We start from the raw sequence: 21,467 nt of genomic DNA on the forward strand, positions 1-21,467 counted from the left end.
CTATAGACAAAATATTATACAGGAAATCTCCAGATTTTATTCATCTCACTTAATTGAAACTTCATACCTATTGAACAGTAACTTCATATTTTCCCCTTCCCCCAGGCCCTGGCAACCACTATTCTACTCTCTACTTCTAAGAGTTTGACTACTTCAGATACCTTATGGAGTGAAATTATGCAGTATTTGTCCTTTTGTGACCACCTATTTTACTTAACATAAATACCTCAAGGTTCATCCATGTTGTTACATATTGTGAAATGTCCTTTTTTAAGGCTAAATAATATAAAATAACATGCCATTTTATTTATATATTCATCTACCACTGAATATTTGGGTTGTTTTTACATCTTGATGATTGTGAATAATGTTGCAATGAAAATGGTGTGTTAAAATCTCATTGAGATCCTAATTTCAATTCTTTTGAGTACATATCTAAAAGTAGAATTGCTGGGTCATATGGTTTTAATTATTTTAAGTGGTAGTTTTAATGTTTTGAGGAACCTCCATACTGTTTTTCATAGCAGCTTCACCATTTTACATTCTCACCGAGTCTAGAGAGAGCATTACAGAATTGATTAGCCTGAAAAAAATGCATGCAGCATAGATTGTAGGTCCACATGATCAAGGAAAGATAGGCCTTTCTAGCTTGTCACATTATATGTAAGAATTTAGATAGGTGGCAGGATAATATTTTGAAATGTCAACCTCCTTTCTTCCAAACTTTCAGAACCATCAGACTATCGCACATGCTTTAAATACCAAGGCAGTTCTGTGGTCACTGTTTCATGTAAAAGATGTGATAGAAAGTAGAAACAAAACCGAGATTTGATCTCTAGAGATCTTAAAAAAGAGAGAAAACGCCAGTCATAGATAGGAGTTTGCAGAGAAACATCAGGGTTTTTAGAAGTGAGGGCTACCCTGTAAGAGCGAAAAGAAAATCATCAAACTAGGGGTAGGTAGAAAAAGGTGTTGGTATGATGAATGATGAAGTCAGTGGGGTAGAGGAAGAAGGTGGGATCTCAGGAGATCAGAACAGAAATGAGGATCATGCTGCTTAGGGCTGCTATGAAGGGCATTATTCGACAGTCTAGAAGTTTCATGGGAGTATTCTACCCATACTTTACCTTAGCAAGCACAGTCTGTTCACCACAAATGAGGGCTAAGTTAGCAGTCCTTCTCCTTAATATCTCTTACAAACTTCTTTCAGCAACCACCAGCACTCCACCCAGTGACTACCAGGTATGATGTTTGTCTGGCCAACTGACTAGTCAATTGGAACACATCTTTAGCAGTGTCCAGGGACAGCAGAAACCCAAGAGAAGGGAGATGATATTGTAATAGTGTTGAAGAAAAGCTCTCATACATGTACCTGTGAACTGAGGGAAACCAGATACCTCTTGAGCCAGGACATTGGTTAAATCTTCTTATCCTTCAATTCCCCACTCCCATGAAAACAGCAAATAGGGAACCATCTAGACAACCAACCAAAGTAAATGAAAAGCAAGTATTTTGCTTTTCCTTTTGTGAACTACTGAGTACTGAGTGCATTATGGTTACATATGACACCATTCCCTAGGCAAAACTAATATATATATAATTTTACTGGAGTTAAGGAAAACATTACTATATAACATGGATATGGGGTCCCTTAATTTTTTTAGGACTGTTATAACAATGGTAGAAAGCAATATGGTATAAGACAAGAATATAAGCTTTGCAGCAGACTGATGTACTAATCTCAGCTCCAATACTTACTAGGTGTTTATCACTGGACAAGTTACTTAAACTTTATGAACCTCAGTTTCCTCATCTGTAAGTGGAGCTAATACTACTTTCCTCGCCAGGTTGTAGTAAAATTAGAGACAGTAATCTGATAATTGGTACTAAAACTACCTATTATAATACTTAGCACACAGAAGACATTTAGTAAATGGATTAGTAATGAAAAATCTTTCTGCCAAAATGCCCCAATTAAAAATTCACTTCTTTGGGTTAATGAATTCCTCACTTAAACCATGTTGTTCCTAGCCAAGGTTGTAAAATACATAATTTGCCTTTAGCACCTACATTTAGACTCCTCTTTTTATGCCCTTTTGTCCTTAAATTGGTATTTGGTTAGAAAGAGATGAGAGAATGCTTTGGAAAAAATGAACAAAGAAAAATTCCCATATCTAGTTTAGATTTGTGACTTTGGAAGTCACGTGATAGATGTGACATATTCAAGAACTTATTTTTCTAGAAAATGGAGCTGTATCAGGCATACAATATAAATTTCTCTGACGTTATGATAGAGTTAGTGCCTTATCATTTAAGTACTACTCTTCAAATATGACTAAAAACATATATGTACGTCTTCCCCCAACATCATGTATGTCTGATTATCTTAATTATCCATTACTTTCTCAAACATCATGACATAAAAATGGAAAATGGCTTTTAGTTAAGGAAATTTATGAGAGAACATAATAATGTGGAACAGCTGAGGCTACGAATTTCACGAATGTTTTTTGAAAATAACATTAAATGGCAAAATCAGTTCCCAGAGTAACTCTGCAGTGTTTTATTCTATGCAGAATATTCATCATTCTTACTTATCTATGATGAGAAAAACATGAAATAACTTACCTTGATTTTGATTGTGTAGAAACCATCATCATCTTCTTCATCATCATCTTCATTGAGGACCTAGTATATAGAGGGTAATGTGTATGAAATTGTGTGTATAAAGACAAGGTGCCTACATTTAAAGAACTTCAAATTAAATTTGGAAACAGGCTGTACAGACAAACATAAAAGTATTTTATCAGGATCAGAGTTGATTAGTACATATACCTGATTATCAGGTACTATCTAGTGTCTGGGCTCTGGATCCCTGCTCTATATAATGTAGGTACCCCAACCCTCAACCTATCCACTTAGTCTCTGACTTTAATAAATGTAAACTTAAGACATTTCAAGCCTAATTTTGCAAAATTATTCTCTACAAGCCAAATGAAACCCAGAAACAAATTTGTTACACTGTACATATTTTTAATTTAGTCTTCTAATTGGTTGTTTCCACGTTTTCTTTCTTTCTTTCTTTCTTTCTTTCTTTCTTTCTTTCTTTCTTTCTTTCTTTCTTTCTTTCTGTCTGTCTTTCTTTCTTTCTTTCTTTCTTTCTTTTTTCTTTCTTTTTCTATTTATTTGTTGTTTTCATTTTTAAATTATTTTGTTTTACTTTATAATTCAGATTTCTAGCTTTTCTTGCAATATTAAAAGATCCAACAACACTAGATCCATTTCTCACATTACAACAATTAGCTTTTGCAAAATAATAGAAGCCACCTTTAGATAGGACAGAGGAACTTCATTTCTTTCATAGGCCTCACCACTCCCTTTTATTTTTACACCTGGCTTGTTTCTCTTCCTTTACCTCTCAGTCTCTATAGGCACTTGAGTTTGTGACCAATAGTTTAGCCATACTTCCAGACTGAGCATGAATTTCACTCTGGTCTAATTCTGACTGAAATTTCTACCTTGTTTGTCCTGCCATGTTCCTTATCTAAGAAACGCTTCTAGCATTGGAAACTCAGGACTCTTGCTTCCTGCTCCTATCCCTATCCCAATAATATTTCTTATTAAAAACTACCCCAAAATTATTAACTGCAGACTCTATTGAAAAATCACTTAATAACTGTACTTTTACCAATTGCCACTGGATCAATAGTGATGAGAAGATATGCTTAGCTGATCAATTAAATGAAAAAAAAACTATTTAATTGTATAAATGTATAATCCAATACAACAAGTTCATAAGCCTCTAAACCAAGAAAAACTTTTAACAAAACCATTCTCTTTCTTCAAAACATATAATAATAGGCAGCAATGAAACTCCTATCAAAGTCACTGAATCCAGCAAGAACCACTAAGGAAAATGAAAACTTTTAGGTGATATGTTGGTGGGGAACTCCATATTCACATAGTGCCAAAGTATCTCTCTCATGGATTGCTAGCTAAAAATGAATAAAAGGTTAGCTTTTCAATAGAGCAAACTGGCAGTCATCATCTTTACCCAGTCATCACATTAACTAGTGATCCTTTCACTAATACAGAGTCAACTACACATTGTATGTCTCTCAGTATGATATAATATACAACACAAAACCTCATCTGTGAGGTAGTCATATGGAAAATGTTTAATGTGAATCCAATAAGTTTTATTTCTAAATTTCAGTTCTCAGAATTATAAGGAATAGAGGAACAAGTTCAGTGACACCACAACGAAAAACAGATAAATCCAAGGGATGATGTATTCTATAAGGTAATATTCCCAATCTCTTCAACTGTCAAAATCATAGGAAGAGAAGACAAAAGACAAAATTCATATTATATATATTTGGAGAGAGAGTGAGAGAGAGAGAGAGAGAGAGAGAGAGATTGATTTGAGTTTAATCAAAAGCATAGGCAGGAAATTAATCAAAGACATTTTCAGTATAAGAATAGTTTGATCATTCACAGAAAGAGAAATGGTTGGTATAGCATCTGAGTGCAAAGAAAAGCTGTGAGTACAGATATAGGTGACCACCAACTCAGAACGGTTCACCTTGTAACCATCACCCTGAAAACACTTAGATATGAAGCCAAGTTCTCCAAAATTTTGGAACTCTTACCTATCCTTTCCTTCACTAATTCCTGCTCATTAGGTATCAGCTTAGCCATTCTTGTTTTGCTTTAACTTCACTCTGATGTGTTTCCACAGTACTCTGTTTTCTATCATAAGACTTAATTTACTAAATTACTTATCTGTCTTTCCCTATGGGTAGAGAGCTTCTACAGGAAAAGGCTAGCATTTCCTAAGTGTTTAGCCTAGTACCTGGTACAGCATAGGCATTTCATAAATATGACATATCCTGTTACTTAAAATTTAATTATTTCTAGATCCTTTCCTGAGATTCGGTGCCTAATTCATAACCCTTCCTAATAACTGGAGCCCAGTTATCTGACAAGATTTCATTGTCTAATTGTCTGTCTTAATATTGCCTCCCAGAGCAATTTTGTCATGCTGCTCTGTTCATCTGTCAGTGTATCCCTGTTACTTAATTTTTGAAAATGTCAAATTCAGCATCAGCATTCTTTCTAGTTCTACCAAAATGCTGAGATTTTCTTTGTGAATTTTTAAATACCTGAGATATGAGTAGGTTGAATGGCACTTTAGTGATACCTTTGCCACTCAATGTCCATTATCTGAATGATAGTTAAACTTTATGTAAAAGAATTAGCCAATTGAGTTCTTTCTACTGAATGTCATCAAGATAATAATTTATCCTCATTGTCACTACCCCAAAATTTTCAGTGCTTTCTTCTTGTAAAATTTTAAAGAGGCTATCAAATACAAGTCCAGTTTAAATTTTGAGTGTCTTTAACTATTTCTGGTCTTGTAGACATCTCTTTGACACAGTGGGCAGTTTTACAAGTATTTAGTCCCGCTAACAGAAGGCGGAAATCAGTGACTCTACAGGAATCCAAAGAATATATTCAGTAGTAATGCTGTTTTTTTTTAGGATGGAATAGAGAAGTATTGCTAAAATTAGGGACTAGTAATCTTCAAATCTACCACTCATGGGGCAGAGTTACAGCATAAGAATATTTATTAACTAGCTATTATTTACATTTTTAAAAGCACCATCAGTATATTTTATGCATAGAATTAATGAAGCCCCATAACAATCCACAAATTTCATGAAATTTCTAGGAAACAATCTAGTCCTCATTCTAGATATTAATAAAAGGCAATAACTAGTTTTATGAGGTTTTAAACATGTGAATATTTGGACCATTTTGTCCAGAACAGGCAAAACAATTAAAGAGTCTGACACATTCTCAGATTTTCATACAAAAAAAATACATTATCTCCCTTTGCCTTGCTGCTGACTTTGGTTAATTGTCGATGAGGTTTGCTGCCAAATGATGCTGCAGTTGACTAATTTGTAGTCAGCACCCTCCAGCCTTTTTGATTATTTGCCATTCTAAGCTTCAAATGCAGCACCGTGCACAAATGATCAATGCTGAGAGCTGTCAAACCAGTCTTTCCTTTATCCCTTCATTAACATACTCCAATGTCATATTCATTTAAGTTCCTCAGATGCTAGTTACCCGACCACCCTTTCTTTCCCCATTTTTCTTCATAGCAATTAGCACTACATGTCTATTCCCTATTAGAATGTAACCTCTATGATGACAGAGCTCACCACTGTTTCCCTAGCACTTACAACAGGACTAGGTATATAGAAAGTGCTTAATAAACATTTGTTGGCTAGAGGAATAATCGTACCAGCTAGCATTTATTAGAAATTTACCATACCACACACTGCTAAATGCTTTACAAGTTTTATTGCACATAATCCTCATGAATATTACTATGAAAGAGATGCTATAATTATTCTCACTTTATAGCTGAGGAAATTCAGGATCAGAAAACTGAATTTTGCTTAGGAAGGCTATCCTTGTGATTACTGTTAATACATCAGTATCCCATAAGGAATAATAAATAAGTAAGGGATATTAAGGAATTTAATATAACTTGGGATGCCTATGGAGATTAATAATATATAACATTTATTGAAAACTTTCTATGGGCTAGGTACTATTAGATACTTTATATCTGTTTAAATCTCACAACAACCCTATGAGGTAGGTACTATTATTATTTCAATTTTATAGATTGGGAAACCGAGGCACAGAACAGCAAAGCAACTTGCCCTATGTCTCACAGTTAGTAAGTGACAGAGCTAAAATTAAAACTTGGTTAGTCTGGCTCCTGAGACAAATCCCTGAAGATATCTATGAGTGGAGAGACTATATCTGATGGCTGCTAGGGACTTTCACATTTTTGTCAAAATGCTGGGGACTTATACAAATTTTATATAATCTTCAAAAAAAACTATGTTCAATTATTTTCAGTTTATGAATGAGACAAAGACTTAGAGAAGTTTCTAGCCCAAGGTCACACAGTTTAAGAGTATTCTAATTTCAAGACCAGTCCCAATAGGTTGGCTTAGAGATAGAAGCAAGGTAGAACTGAGAAGAGAAATTAACAGAAAGAGTAACCAACTTAGGGCAAGCCTAGATTGAGAAGACCAGAGTACAGGAAGTGGACAAAGACAAAACAAGAAAACACTAAGATTTATTTCCACAATAACAGAGATGGATTTTGTTTGAACTATATGGTATATTAGTAGCATGATGTAGTCATTAAGAACATTGTTCGACTAGGTTCATTTTTTTAACTGGACTGCTCACTAGCTTTGTGAATTTGACTAAGTCACTGCAACTCTCAAAGCCTCAGTTTCCTACCCTATGAGTAGGAATGTTGTCGGGAAGATCACCTGATATGTAGCATGTTCTCATTAAATACTACAACTGTTATTACTATTAGTGGAGAAACAAGGGACAGACAAATGATTATTTTCATTGCATCTACTCACCACCCAATCTGGCATGGTCTCTACTTTTTACACAATATTAAGTACCAGAGATAGGAAACAGTTTTTAAAGAGCCTTTATTCGTAATTGTTGAAATGTTTGAGTACTGTGAATTTGAGTAATGGCTGAATTACTTTGATCATGTTTTTGAGTAATGGCTGACATTTTTAAAATGTCCATTGATTTACTAGGCACCTGAGATATGTCCTAAGGTTGTATATGGCCACCAGCCTTCATATCCTGGCATTGTGGGATTTATACTGGCCCTTTTCTAACTACCTTAACACTCTAAATAAAGGCTTCCTAAAGACAGCTTCCCATTATGGTCCCAGTTGACCCACTTGCCATGTATGTTCTTTTATGAAATGCCTTTTAAACAGTCTTCTCTCAATTACTTGGTCTTTTTTGGGAAATTTTCCAGTATCATTTGCCAGGTCTGAATTTCTAACCTTAGTTCTGTCCCACCCTTGGTGTGTCAGCCCATTAACTAGACCATAGGTTCTTCAGCCTCTAAAAATGGTGAGTTTTCCCTTGGATTCTTGAATAATGTGGGAGCTGTGTGCTACGAAGTGTGCTGAGAACTTCTACAAGAATTATCTCCCTGATTGATAGCAATTGACTCCACAAAGTTAGGATCTCTATCACCATTTTACAGAGAAGAAAGCTAAGGCGAAAGAGGACTCTCTCAAAACTACATAGCTATTTGGTGGTGCTATGGTTTGAATGTCTGTGTCCCCCTAGAATTCATGAGTTGAAACCTAATCCCCAATGTGATAGTATTATGAGGTGAAGTCTTTCAGAGGTAATTGGATAAGGGTGAAACTCTCATGAATGAGATGTCCTTATAAGAAAGACCCAAGAAAGCTCCCTCGCTTCCTTCTCCATGAGAGGACACAGAGAGAAGGTAGCTGTGTATGAACTGGGAAGCTGGCCCTCACCAGCCCTGAACCTGCTAGCACCTTGATCTTGAACTTCTCAGCTTTCATAACTACGGGAAATAAATTTATTTATAACCTACCTATTCTATTGCATTTTTGTTATAGCAGTTCCAAAGGACTTAGGTGAGAAAACTAAAACAGACTAATGGTAATGGGGACCATGAGATTTCAAGTCCATTGAGCTTTAGGATATCCTATATTTTGGCTTAAATAGCTTATTTCTGCTTATAGTATGAGGATGTGAGGCATAGCTCATGTTCCTAGTGAATATGCTCTTTTTTCTTTTTTTTTGCTGGAGAAGTGATAATGATGATAAGTGTCTGCTGATGGACTAAACTATATCCTTCTATGCCACTATCCAGAACATTCTGCTCCTTCTGATGAGAATACACTTTTCTTTCTTTTATCTAATGAGCTCCTACCCTACTGTGTTAAGCAGAATAATGTCTCTCCCACAAAGATATCCTAATCCCTGGAAACTGTGAATGTTAACTTACATAGCAAAAGAGATTTTTCAGATGTGATTCCCATCTTGAAATGAGAAGATTATCCCGGATTCTCCAATAAAGCCCAATGCAATCATATAGGTCATTATAAGAAAGCAAGTGTGTGTGTGTGTGTGTGTGTGTGTGTGTGCGCGCGAGCGCGCGCGCACGTGCGTGTGTGTGAGAGAGAGAGAGATAGACAGACAGATGGACGAACAGACAGACAGAGATTTGAAGATGTTATACTGTTGATTTCTAAGTGAAGGAAGAAGGCCATGGGCCAAGGAATTCAGGTATCTCTAGAAGGAAAGAAAAGCAAGAGAATTATTATCCTCTAGAGCCTTCAGAAGGAACTCAATCAAGTCAATACTGTGATTTTAGCCCACCGGAGACATATATTGGCCTTCTGACTGCTATTGTAAGAGAATAAATTTATGTTGTTTTAAGGTACTACATTTGCAGCAATTTGTTACAGCAGCAATAGGAAACTAATATGCCCACTTTCAGGACTTAGTTCAGATATCACATCTTCCCGAAAGGCTTTGATATCCCCTGAAGCAGACCCAAGTGTCAGTGGTCTCACTGCTTGGTGTATGTCTCTGTATTACAGAATTTATTGCCAAGAAGCTGAATTCCACTCCATTTTGATCCATCTTCTTCTCTCTTTTCGTTGTCTATTGGTGTGTGAAGTGAATAGGAAGAAAAATTCAGGTCACTTCCACACTTTTGCTACAAATGACATCCTGGGAAGTAAACTTAAATCTATGGGAGGCAAAAACTGACGTTTCAGCAGCTGTATATTTTTCTCTCTCTTTTTGGAGGTTCTTATGGTGTGGCAAGCTTGCCTGCCTAGGCAAGAAACAGAGTTACTCACCAATCTGGTGTTAACCATCTTTCCAGGCTTGTCTTTTCCACTTCCTGTTACAGAATGCATCAGACAGGATCCAGCCAGGAAAACAAACCCACACCAGCCATCTCAATAGAGGGAATACAGGAAACAAATTAGTGTTAGAAGAATAGAAAGAGCAAATGGGGGAAAGATGAGGCAACCTAGAGCTTAGTAACTGCAAGAAGCTGCTATCAATCATAGGGCTGTAGGGCTGAGGGACAGAGACAGGAGATATGGCTACCAGAAAAGAGCTGGGACCTTTGAGGAAGAGCCCCTCAACAGAAGTTGGGATGCTGGAGCTTCCAAGTAAGAACTAGAGACACAGAGGAGACACTGCCAATTTCTGGAAATTCAAATGAAAGCAGGCTTGGGATACAGTGGCTAACCCCCTTCTCCGGCCCTCCAGTTTCTGACTAGTGTCTGTTATTGGTCAAACCTAATGAGAAGCCAATTCTCGAGGAAGCCCAGGAAATAGTTTGCAAAACCCTTGCAGAACAAGGGACAGATAATGAATCTAAAAGTAAAACAAATCGTCTTGTAGTTTCCCAGATTCACCATACCTTTTTCTTATTACCTTCACTTGAATTGCATCCACTTTCTCCTCTTATCTTAAACATGACCTTTTCTGTGAAGCCTTGTCTGATTGTCCCAGGCTTTTGAACTCTAATATCTCTATAGAACACACTATTCATTTAGTAATTAATATACAGTAGTCTCCCCTTATCTGCTAGGATAAGCCTTAAGACCTCCAGTGGCTGCCTGAAATAGCAGATAGTACAGAATCCCGTGTATACTATGTTTTTTTTTTTCTATACATACATACATACCTGTGATAAAATTTAATTTATAAATTAGTCACAGTAAGAGATCAACAGCAATAACTAATAGTACAACAGAACGATTAAAACAATATACTGTAATAAAAGGAATGTAAATGTGGTCTGTCTCTGTACTGTACACACAGCATAGATATGCTGGATAAAGGCATGTTTCACACTCTTCGGGTTGGGGTCAGGTGGCTGAGATTTCATCAAATTACTCAGTGCACAATTTAAAACTTGTAAATTATTTATTTCTGAAAATTTTAATTTAATGTTTTCCAATCAGTTTGGCCGTGGGTAACTGAAACCAAGGAAAGCAAAACTGCAGGTAAGAGGGGCCTATATGATCAATACTGAGTAGTAGCACTGTTAGTTATCTTTGCTTGCATGTATGGTGTGACCACCTAAATACCCTATAAGCTTATTGGAAAGGGAAAGGGAGATCTACATATCCACATATCCCATGGGCACCTAGCACATGGCAGGTTTTGCTTGGATCCCTGTAGCCCAATTCTAACTACTGTGTGATATTTTCTACCATATTAAGATTTCTTATGACATTCAGGTATAATATTGAAATACTTAACAATCAGATCAGACCCTGGCTATAAACAACTAGTACACTTATACTGGTTGGTGCATCCTGCTGAATATCTGGCTGGGCTATATTCTTCTGAACAGAACCTGCAGCATAGAGAAATGTCCTAAGTACATTATTTGGTTACAGGAGCCTAATTATGAAAATAAAATAATATTATTAAGCAAATTAGATTATAAAATAGCATGTTCCCTTAAAAAAATTGTAAAACATTTTTAAACACACGCATTGCGTGCATTGCATTATAATGTATATTTTGTTATATATTATATCTAATACATCATGTATGAATATATTATATATATCTTATGATAGTCTATATTTTTCATAAACACACAAAAAAACACATGCATTATAAATATAGAGCAATGTTTACCTTGGTACCTATTCAGGGGTATCATTATTTTCCTCTTGTATTTGCTTATTTACATTATCTTACTTTTCAACAACACAAAAGTGTCAGTTGTATGATAAAAAGTTTATAAACTAAGTGAACTTCTTTCAAATTTTTCATTAATCTCTAGGAAGTGGATGATGAATGAAAGAGAGAAGAGGGGATGAGGGGTATAATACATGCTCTAACAATACATTTTTTAAAGACCCAATAGCATGGAGAGGTTTTACACTCTATGCATGCTCTCTAGCTCTCAGAAAATCAACATGAAAAATTAAAGTTCACCCAAAATCACTATTCTTAAGAAGTGTTCTGAAGAAGAATAAAAAAGGTAAAAAGCTTGTAATAAGGCATGGCTTAACTTTTTTTAATGGAGATCAGTATTTCACAAAATGGGGAGATTAGTTTAGAAAATTGTCACTCTTCCTTTTCACTAAACCTACCTGCCACGTCAAATGATACCTCACCAGTCTTTGCATTTCACTCATTTCCAAAACTGTATACATTCTGTGGTTTGACCTCTGAGGTTAACCATAATTTTCATTTTCTCCATGATCAGTCCAGGCTGGGAGTTCATGGCCAGCATTTGAATTCTCAGCATGTAAACACAGAGTCCAGGCAGACAGGCCAATCAAAGATATGATAACACGACCTATTTCTGTTCTGACCCCTCAGATGAGGGGAGCTGCCAGCTGTCGGTACCCAACAATGACAACCCAGCTGCCTAGAACAAAAGCACAATGTTTCCAATGTGACATATTTGGTGATCTCCATGTAACTATAATTGATTTTCTTTACTGAGACTCTTTACTGCTATTTTAGTTTTATAATTACTTTCCAAAAAAATCTTTTGTCATGGTGACGCCTCCATTCTCTCATTCTTATCTTAGGCTATTACCAAGGCAGTGACAAACCCTGTGTTATTCCAATTCTGGTTGCTTTCCATTAATTTTTTCTTTGACTTGGACCTCTACACTAGGTCAGCTCAAAGTTTGAGCATTTAATTTCTTCTTTTCCAATAATTAACATAACATTAATAAGTCTTGTGTTTTCAAAAAGATTTAGCAAAATGTCACCCACATCCCTAGTCCATAAAGATAAAGAGCTATATTTAGCTTGTTCTAATTAAAAATAGCTAAAATGCTGCCTGGTATGGGAGGAGAGAGTAATCTGTTCAATTCACATCTCATTTCAAAAACTTTGACATTTGAGTTTCTTTAGTGCTATTTATCGTTTGAATATTGTTCCACTAAGTTTAAGATACAGCAAGCATCTAAATTGTATTATTGATCCTTATAAAACATGTCAAGTTCACTAGTCTCACATGCTGTAAATCCTGGACATGTGAAAGGTGTTTTGTGACTCTCATTGTTAGTTAAAGGCATCCTAACCAGAGAATTGGATTCTAGATGAATTGTCTCCTAATAGTCCTACAGAATGCTGCCTATCAGTCTGTCAGTTTGATATGCAATCATTGCCACTTGGCAGAAGCTATAAAGCAAAAACTCAAAATCTGAATCAATCCAAGACCTGAGGCTCAGTTCCCTATATAGCATAAGAAAAACAAAGATCTGCATGTTCACAAATCAGTGTCAGTGCATCTACTTTGTCCTTGTGTTCCTTTAAAACATTTCCCCATGCTTAAACACATAAAGAAACAAAACAAAAAACTCTCCATGAAATAACTCACTCAGTATTAAAGAGGTAAAAGAAATAGATTGTGTCTGTCTATCCTTGAGATGAATGTTCAGACCCAGGAAAGAGATTTCTATGGAGAACTGACACTTCCAAATCTAGAAGCAAGGTGCTAATGGGGAGGGGGCTGGGAGGCGGGAGGTAAGCCACTGAACTGAACCTCATACAATAATCTTATCCAAACTCCATGGGGGACAGAAAACAGCAGGAACCAATGATGGGGGTTCAAGGCTTTTGCAATGTGCAAATATGCATTTGTGTGTATATGCACATATGTTTTTGTCAGTGTGCATATATATATGTGAATGTGGGTTGTGTATGTGTGTATGCATGTGAAGCTCTGTGGACTAGGGTGTGTGCATCTGTATGTCCAGGAAAGCTTTCAAAGCCAAGAATAGAAATAGGCTTCTGATATCATCCTCTTTGGTCTTTCTATGTCATGAGAATGTCCTTTCTAGCCTTTGAAAGTATTAACCATATTCTTGTTCTCACACCTGGTTGGAGGGAGAGGTACCAAGGCACAGCAGGTGAAAAAACATGTGACTTCCCTGTCAAGAAGGCCAATCTGTGGATCACCTTATGATAGCTGGTTGACATTTCCTGCTCTTCGATAGTGTGCCTTTGAAATTACCAAAAGCAGCCAAGAACATGAAACAGGAAATTAGGAAACCGAGCCTTCAAGAATCTGCCCTCATTTTAGCTGTCTCCAATGTCTAACTGATATTAGTAATGTAGAATGGCTTTCTTTTGTTTCTTATTTGACACTTCTCACCTTCCTTAATTCCACATTAATTGACTGTGAGCATCTTAAAGACAGGAATTCTGTCTTCATCTCTCTGTTCCCAATACTAACACAATGCCTGGCATGAAAATTAGACTCAATGTTTACTGAATTGTAAAAATTTTTCTACCCCAGAGTCAGGTTTCCCTTGCACTCCAAAGCAAGATTGACCCTTCAATTCAGCTATATTTCCTTAGACCCATTCATGGTAGGACTCAATACATAAGCCTTGAGCTGAGTAATTAAATTGTCTTTCCAAGAGCTACCTTTGCCTAACACCCTGAAGATGTCAATTCCCTTCTTGAAAGCCTATAATACATATCATACATGAATCGATTCAATTAATATTTTCTGTGGGCCTGCTATGTAGGTTCTATGGGAGAATATATAGGTTCTATGGGAGAATATAAAGATATATGAGACATAGTGTCTGTTCTTTAAGAATGTATCCTGTAAGATAGATAAAATATAACCAAATTACTCTAGTACAAGGCTATGTGTGCTAAGTGCCATGAGTGTTTGTCAACAGGGTGCCAGTTCAGAGGAAGATGAGATGTCCTCCCTTTGGTATAGTCATTAAAAGCTTCCCAGTGAAGAGGCATTCAAGCTGGACCTCAAATGATGGATGGGATTTGAATATGCAAAAGGGAAGAGCTTGGAACTTTAGGTAGAAGGGACAAAGTGATAACAGTCACAGAACTAGGAACTTCTAAGGACTTCTTTACTGTCTACTTTTTTTAAGAGGTAAAAACTTCTTGGGAATATAATGTAACCAGTCTGTCAATCTCTGGAGTACAGCTCCAAATGCTGTGCTTTACAGTCATACAGGGAAAGGGTAGGGTGTTTCCTGGAATGGTATACATCTCCTAGTGAGCTGACCACAAAATGGGCTGTTCTTGGGTATGCATGTGCCTTTCCCTTTGAATAATATATCATTGCCTGTTTAATAGCTGCATTTTAAAGAGAACAATATAAAATGAGAGGGAGAAAAAGTGAATTTTCAGTAGTTTTTTAATAATGGTTTATTCTAATATATAAAGTTCACACACACAAAAATATCCACAGGAAACTTAAGTATTCTCATTATGAATAGAATTTTGTCTACATGATGCCAAGCATCTAACTGAAATAAACAGATACGTTTAGCAAAAATAATACCTACCTGGTATTAAACTTTTGGAAATATCCAGAAATACCTAGATGGTGGGCCAAAGTTGTTTTCTTCAGCATAAAACAGAGAAATCAGCATTGAGTAGACATAGCCTTACTCTACTTATTGGCACATCAAATCATTGAGTAGGCCCCCATTCACACCACCAGCCATAGTTTCTACCACCTCACTGATTTTGAAGAAGAAATGTGTGCTACAGCATTTTAATTCCTCATTTTAATTCTCACTCTTTTCAACTTCTACACATTCCTCAAGTCTAAGCACACATTTTTCTTCTACAAAGCTTCAATCAGCCACCCCAAACCTCAGTGATCTTTCCTTCTCCAAATTACACCAGTCTTATAACATTTAATCTTATTTAGGTAATATGTATATCTCCAACTATAAACTCCTGAAGGTCAGGGAAAACATTGTGTTTATTTTGCAGCCTCTTACAGCTGGACTAAATAAATCATTTATAATGTAAGTTAATAAATGGGTATAGATAATAATATGAAAATGCATAGATGTAACTCCATCACCCCTGCTTTGTTTTCTTTCTGTTAAATATCCCATATTTTTGTCCTCTAAAATGTAAATATTCTTTGTTAAAAAAATGTATGAACACATAGACTTGCAGCGAAACAAACCATTCCAGATGCCTAACACTCTATACTGTGATTCCTACAGAGTAACTCCAATTTCGAAGGATATCGTGTTGATCAATGCTTGAAGAACTTGAGAAACAGCCTTTCTTTTAATAATAATAAAGTTCTCAGTCTAGAAATTGTTCAGTCATATGTCTCTGTAGTATTTCAAGAGCTAAAGAAAAATAAAACAAGGAAGCAAAGGTACTTGTTTCAATAAATGTTCAATAAAGTATATAAACTCACCAAGAACTATAAACTCTCAGTGGATATACCTCCAAAGTGTACACTAACACACATTGTACATGCAGCATATTATCTATAACCCAGTTTTGCATCAAAAAAAATAGAAATTTCATTGAGGTTTTAAATGCCATAAAGCAAATATTTAAAGTGTTTATATTTATAATAAAGAACCTTCTCTCTTCTGTAAAAGTAATCTTAGAATTCACCTTCTCCATCTGACCAGTTTCATTCCTGTTTTAATCCTTATCCTTTACCCTCCCAGCTCAGAGGAAGAAATGTATGCCTCCCCATACTCAAGTATTCATGTCTACGTGTGTTCTCCAATCCTTTTTCTTTGCCCAACTCTGTTTCAGATTAAGTAGTTATTGCCTTCGCTATTTACCCCTCAGCTGTACTCAGCTTCAAATACATCACTCATATTTGTATATAATATTTTCATATATTATGACATTTCAAACATGACTAAATGGTCTAACTAAATTATAAGTTCTTTAATGGCAGGAACCCCTCACACAACCAAGAGAGTATTAAGTACACAGCAATCAGTGCTTAACTCCTACATAAATATACAGCGCTCAAGTACTGTGGCTATCTGACATCTTTTACTTTTAAAATAGGTGACATAACCATGCAGCCCTAAAACTTCATCTCTGTCCCTGAGGCAGTTCATTATGTAGCAATTACAAGTCATTTTCTGCTATCCTCCTTCATACTTCACTCTGACCAAGCCAAGCAGGACTATGTCCCACAAAACCATAACCTGCTCCCGCTGCCTTTTGTTTCATTCTACATGTGTTTTTCTTCTTTCTATATGTCAGTCCCTTCTCCTGGAATATTTTCTTTCTTACTCTTCTCTCCCATGAAAAGCCTATCTAGACCTATTTGAAGTTCTACTTCCTCTGTGAAGCCCTCCCTAGAAAGTCAAGCCAACAATTCTCTTTTCTCCAACTACTCATTGAATTCACCATCTTCCACTGACTGGGAGACTTAAACAACGCATATTTGTTCCCTCACTGTTCTAGAAGCTAGAAGTCCAAGATCAAGGTACGGGCATAGTCAGTTTCTGGTGAGAGTTCTCTTTCTGGCTTGTAGATAGGTGCCTTCTTGCTGTGTCCTCATATTGGAAGGAGAGGAAGAGGGAGAGATAGGTGAAGGAAAATAGAGAGAAGGAAGAGAGAACACACTCTCTGGTCTCTCTTATTATAAGAGCACTAATGTCATCATGAAGGCTCTAGCCTTATGACCTCGTCTAAAGCTAATTATCTCTCAAAGGCCTCACTCAAGTCCAAATATCATCACATTGGGGGTTGGTACCTCAATATATGAATTTAGAAGGGACACAATTCAGTATATAGCAAAGTCCTCCTCTACCCCATACCCAAGTGAATAAATAAGTCTGTAGACTAAGTTTGTAGGTTCTAGATTCTACCACTCATTAGCTGTATAGACTGGATAAATAGCCTATTTTGAATCTTAGTTTTTTCATCTATAAAATGAGGATGATAATGATGCTTAATAGGATTACTCTGAGAAATAAATGAGATAATTTACATAAAACACATACCAGCGTCTAATACAAAGTTAAGTGCTCATTTAATAGGCACTATGCTTATGATGTGCTCATCTGGCTTCTTTTCCTAGAATATCTTCCCACCAGATCTGCATATCTATCACTTGCTATAAATCCTTCAAGTCTCAACTCCAGATACTACCACCATAATCTTCACAAGCCTCCTCAGATCCCTTGAGTCAGAATTATAGTCTCCATCTTCTTCTAATGTACTGTGTTTCTGTCTCTATTCTGGCATTACCATAGGCTGCCTTAGTCTAGTTAGATGAGGCATTTAAATATAAAAACCTTAAATAGTAAGCTCATGGCTCGGAGGTATATGTATTACCTTGACCACAGTAGGTAGTTCATGCAATGAACTTCACTGGGCTAAGAATAAGGTATGGTTTGACTCTGGTGCTGCTATCCTCATATAGTAGTAGTATTCTGAAATAATCACTCTTAAAGCTTTAGCCTCAATTTTCTCAGCAATAAAATGAGACAACATCCCCAGCTTACACATATTACTAAACATATTAATAAACATATGCATTGCAGCAATTTCATGGAATCTGATTATGAATGTCAGCTCTGCCACTTACTAGTTCTGTGACACTGGGTAAGACTTTTATTCTGTATCAGTTTCTTCCTCTGAAAACAGGAAAAATAAGACATTCCTTTTAAGTATTAAAAAAGACTTGTGTCAAATACCTGAGGCCTGCTAGAACTCAGTTTTAACTCAGTAAGTGCTAAATCCTTCCCTCATTCCACAGTCTTACCCAGGGCAAGGACACATTTTCCCAGTTATGCTTTCATTCCTGCCTCCATTGACCCTGGGGTAACCATTCCTCTCTAACATTTTTGTCACATCCTTGCCTGTCTTTTCTTCCGCATATCCTTTTCCTTTCTCCTGAATCGCTACTCTATCCCTCTTCCAGCTATATCCTCTCTGCATCTCCATGAGATACTGGTAATAATCTGGAGCTGAGAAAATTCCTAGGCCCACTGGTTTACCACCTGGAGGGATGGCAAAGCAAGGGTTTCTCCATACTATTGAAGCTTCAGTGGGAAAGAGGGTGTTTTTGGAACACATGGTTGAATTATAACATGGAATTTCCCATAGAAACGCAGTGATCATTAGTATCTATGGTATTAATACAGCATGATCCTTCAGATTATGGATTACATAGGCTTTTATGGGCTGGAAACCAAATTACCATGGAGACCATTGTTTTCTGTGGGGAAAAAAATGCATTCTGCATTCCAAGCAACTGACTCACAAACATAATTTTGGAACACAAGCCAGGCATGAGTTACCAACTTTCTATACTTTTCTATTCTACCCAAGATCAAGCATAGAGATAGGTACTCCAAAGTACTGACTACTTACAGAAACTGAATAACTAAAAAAATCACTTATAGATCCTTGTACACAAAATATCCTCTCTCGTGGAAAGTCCTTACCTACACTATCTACCTAGAATATTTTGCCTCCTCCACTTCACCTAGCTTTTACCTACTATTACTTCCAAATTTACCTCAGGCTTCACCTCCTTCTCTAATTCTGATCAATCCCCTCATCCCTCAAGTGGCTAGATACTCTTCTCTGTCCCCAGAAAACCCACATTCACACCATTCCCAGAACACTTATCACAATGCATTGTGACTGCCTAGCTACCTGTTTGCTTCCACATGAGAATAAGGACTTTTATCTTTATGTCTCCAGTGTGTAGGATAGTACCTACTCTTCAGTAGGTAGTCAAAGATAATATCCTAAGTGATTAAATAGCCAGGACCTAAGAATGCAGTGGAAAACACACAGGTAGTCATCTTCATAGACCAGAGGGGTAGGGACCAGGAGAAGGATACATGCCTGGGATGAAGAGTAAGAGCTAGAAATACTAGCAGAGTTGGCACATGGTGCACCATGGCTTAGTTGCTAGATCTTTCACAGATTCTGAATAAATTCAAATGCTCAATATTAGCCAACTGAATTAAAGAATCAGATAAGTAGAAAACATCAGAACTCGTAGGGCCCTAAGAGATAATCTTATCCTCCTCTTACTTTCTAGAGATAGACATTGAGATCCAAATAGGAGCTAGGACTTGCCATTCACCCAAATTAAACATCCAAGAGCTCTCTTTCATTTAACAGCTCCCTTTCTGACTTAACAATATGACAGGGTAAGATAATCACTGTGCTAATGGGAACTCCAAACTGTTCCTCAGTACCTCTACATATCTTCTAGGGTCACCCTACCTAGATATCAGGGCCAGCTCAAGTTACAGAACCTAAAGTAGAATAAAAATCTCTTAGATATGGAAAAAGCCCTCAAAACCAGCCAGCTCAAACTGTTTCCATGCAACAATAAAAATTACTTCTGTCAATACTCCCCACAATTTGTACTTCTTAATCCCTTCACTTTCACCTCCTTTCCAACCCCCTCCCATCTGGCAACCATCAATTTGTTCTCTGTATCTAAGAATCTGTCAATTATATGTGGCATCTAAAGGAGCTTCTAGCTTCTAATCCTGAATCCACCACTGACCAGCTGAACTATCCTGGGAAAATCGTTCCCTTTCTATGAGCATTAGTTTCCCCATTTATAAAATAAACAGGTGAAAATAGATCAGTATTCTCTCAGAGCACTGCTTTAATATGTTTACATGTGTTCTGGATACAATTTCAATTGTAAATAAGAGTGCTAGTGGCTTTAAGATGTTCACTAATTATTAAACCAGAATTTCATGATTTTTTTTTCCTGCTAAACAATCTTGATTCTTAATTGGCTAACTTAGCACAAGAATCTAGGGATGCATAGGAGGAAAAATGGCATAGATGATAGAGGTTTTGTTCATCCTTCTGGCAAAAAAAATCAAAGTTGTGACAGAAACAAGGTACAAACAGCAAGGAAAATCACCTGGGATCTAGATGAACAAGCCATACTACTAGGGAGAGAACTAGGAAATAATCCTGCAATGGCAGAAGGTAGGACAGGGCAAGGAAATAAGGCTGTCCAGTCCCAAGCCAAGCGGCTGAGTGGAAAGGAGGCTGTGGAAGCGACAGATGCCTCTTAAAGGGGCTGTGTCCGTAAGCGGACTTTCGTGGTGACAGAGCTGCTTGCTCTGATCACCAGTGCTGGTCGGCTGTGCATGGGGCACCAGGGATTTACAGGGGAACATTGAGTTGTCAGAGGAAGAGCTGAGTCAAGACTCACTCTGTACAGAAGTGCTGGCAATATCCATTGTTCTTCTGATGAGTCCTCCCCTCTTCCAGTGTGCAGACTCAGAGCTGCCATAGCTGACATCACCAAACTGAATAACAGAGGTTGCTTGGCCCAGAGAATTCCCTGAAACTTGTCTCCCCAAACTCGCTGCCCTACCCAAGCCACATTCAGGTGTGTTCTTGCATAGTCAGGTGCCCCTTCCTGAGCAGCATCAAGACTCTCACTGGTGTCAGCTGCCCTCGGTTTCTGGCATGGCCTCTTGAGACAACTATAAGCACAGCACCCATGGATTGCTTGTCAAATCTTAACAAGTGGATCTGGAGGGGCACAGGCTGGGGCTAAAATTGGCCTGCAGCTGGACCTTTCTCAGGACTATGCTACCGGATCCCACAAAGGCACACTAATAAGACTGGAGGACTTAGGAGATTTGATTAGTATGTAGAAACAAACCCAAAAAGGTAGCAAAAATGGGAAAACAAAGAAGCAGAAACCATATGAAAGAACAGAACAGAGATCCGGGGATAATGGAGTCAAGCAATCTACCAGATGCAGAGTTCAAAACATTGGTTGTAAAGATGCTCAA

The 21,467-nt window shown here is 37.0% G+C and overlaps 1 pseudogene; it reads left to right on the forward strand.

Annotated features, from left to right (window-relative positions):
- Positions 1-10,009: 10,009 nt before the first annotated feature.
- LOC105305562 overlaps positions 10,010-21,467 on the forward strand; it is a 48,592-nt pseudogene continuing 37,134 nt past the window's right edge.

Source organism: Pteropus vampyrus, unplaced genomic scaffold (assembly GCF_000151845.1).
Source record: "Pteropus vampyrus isolate Shadow unplaced genomic scaffold, Pvam_2.0 Scaffold390, whole genome shotgun sequence".
Lineage (NCBI taxonomy): Eukaryota > Metazoa > Chordata > Mammalia > Chiroptera > Pteropodidae > Pteropus > Pteropus vampyrus.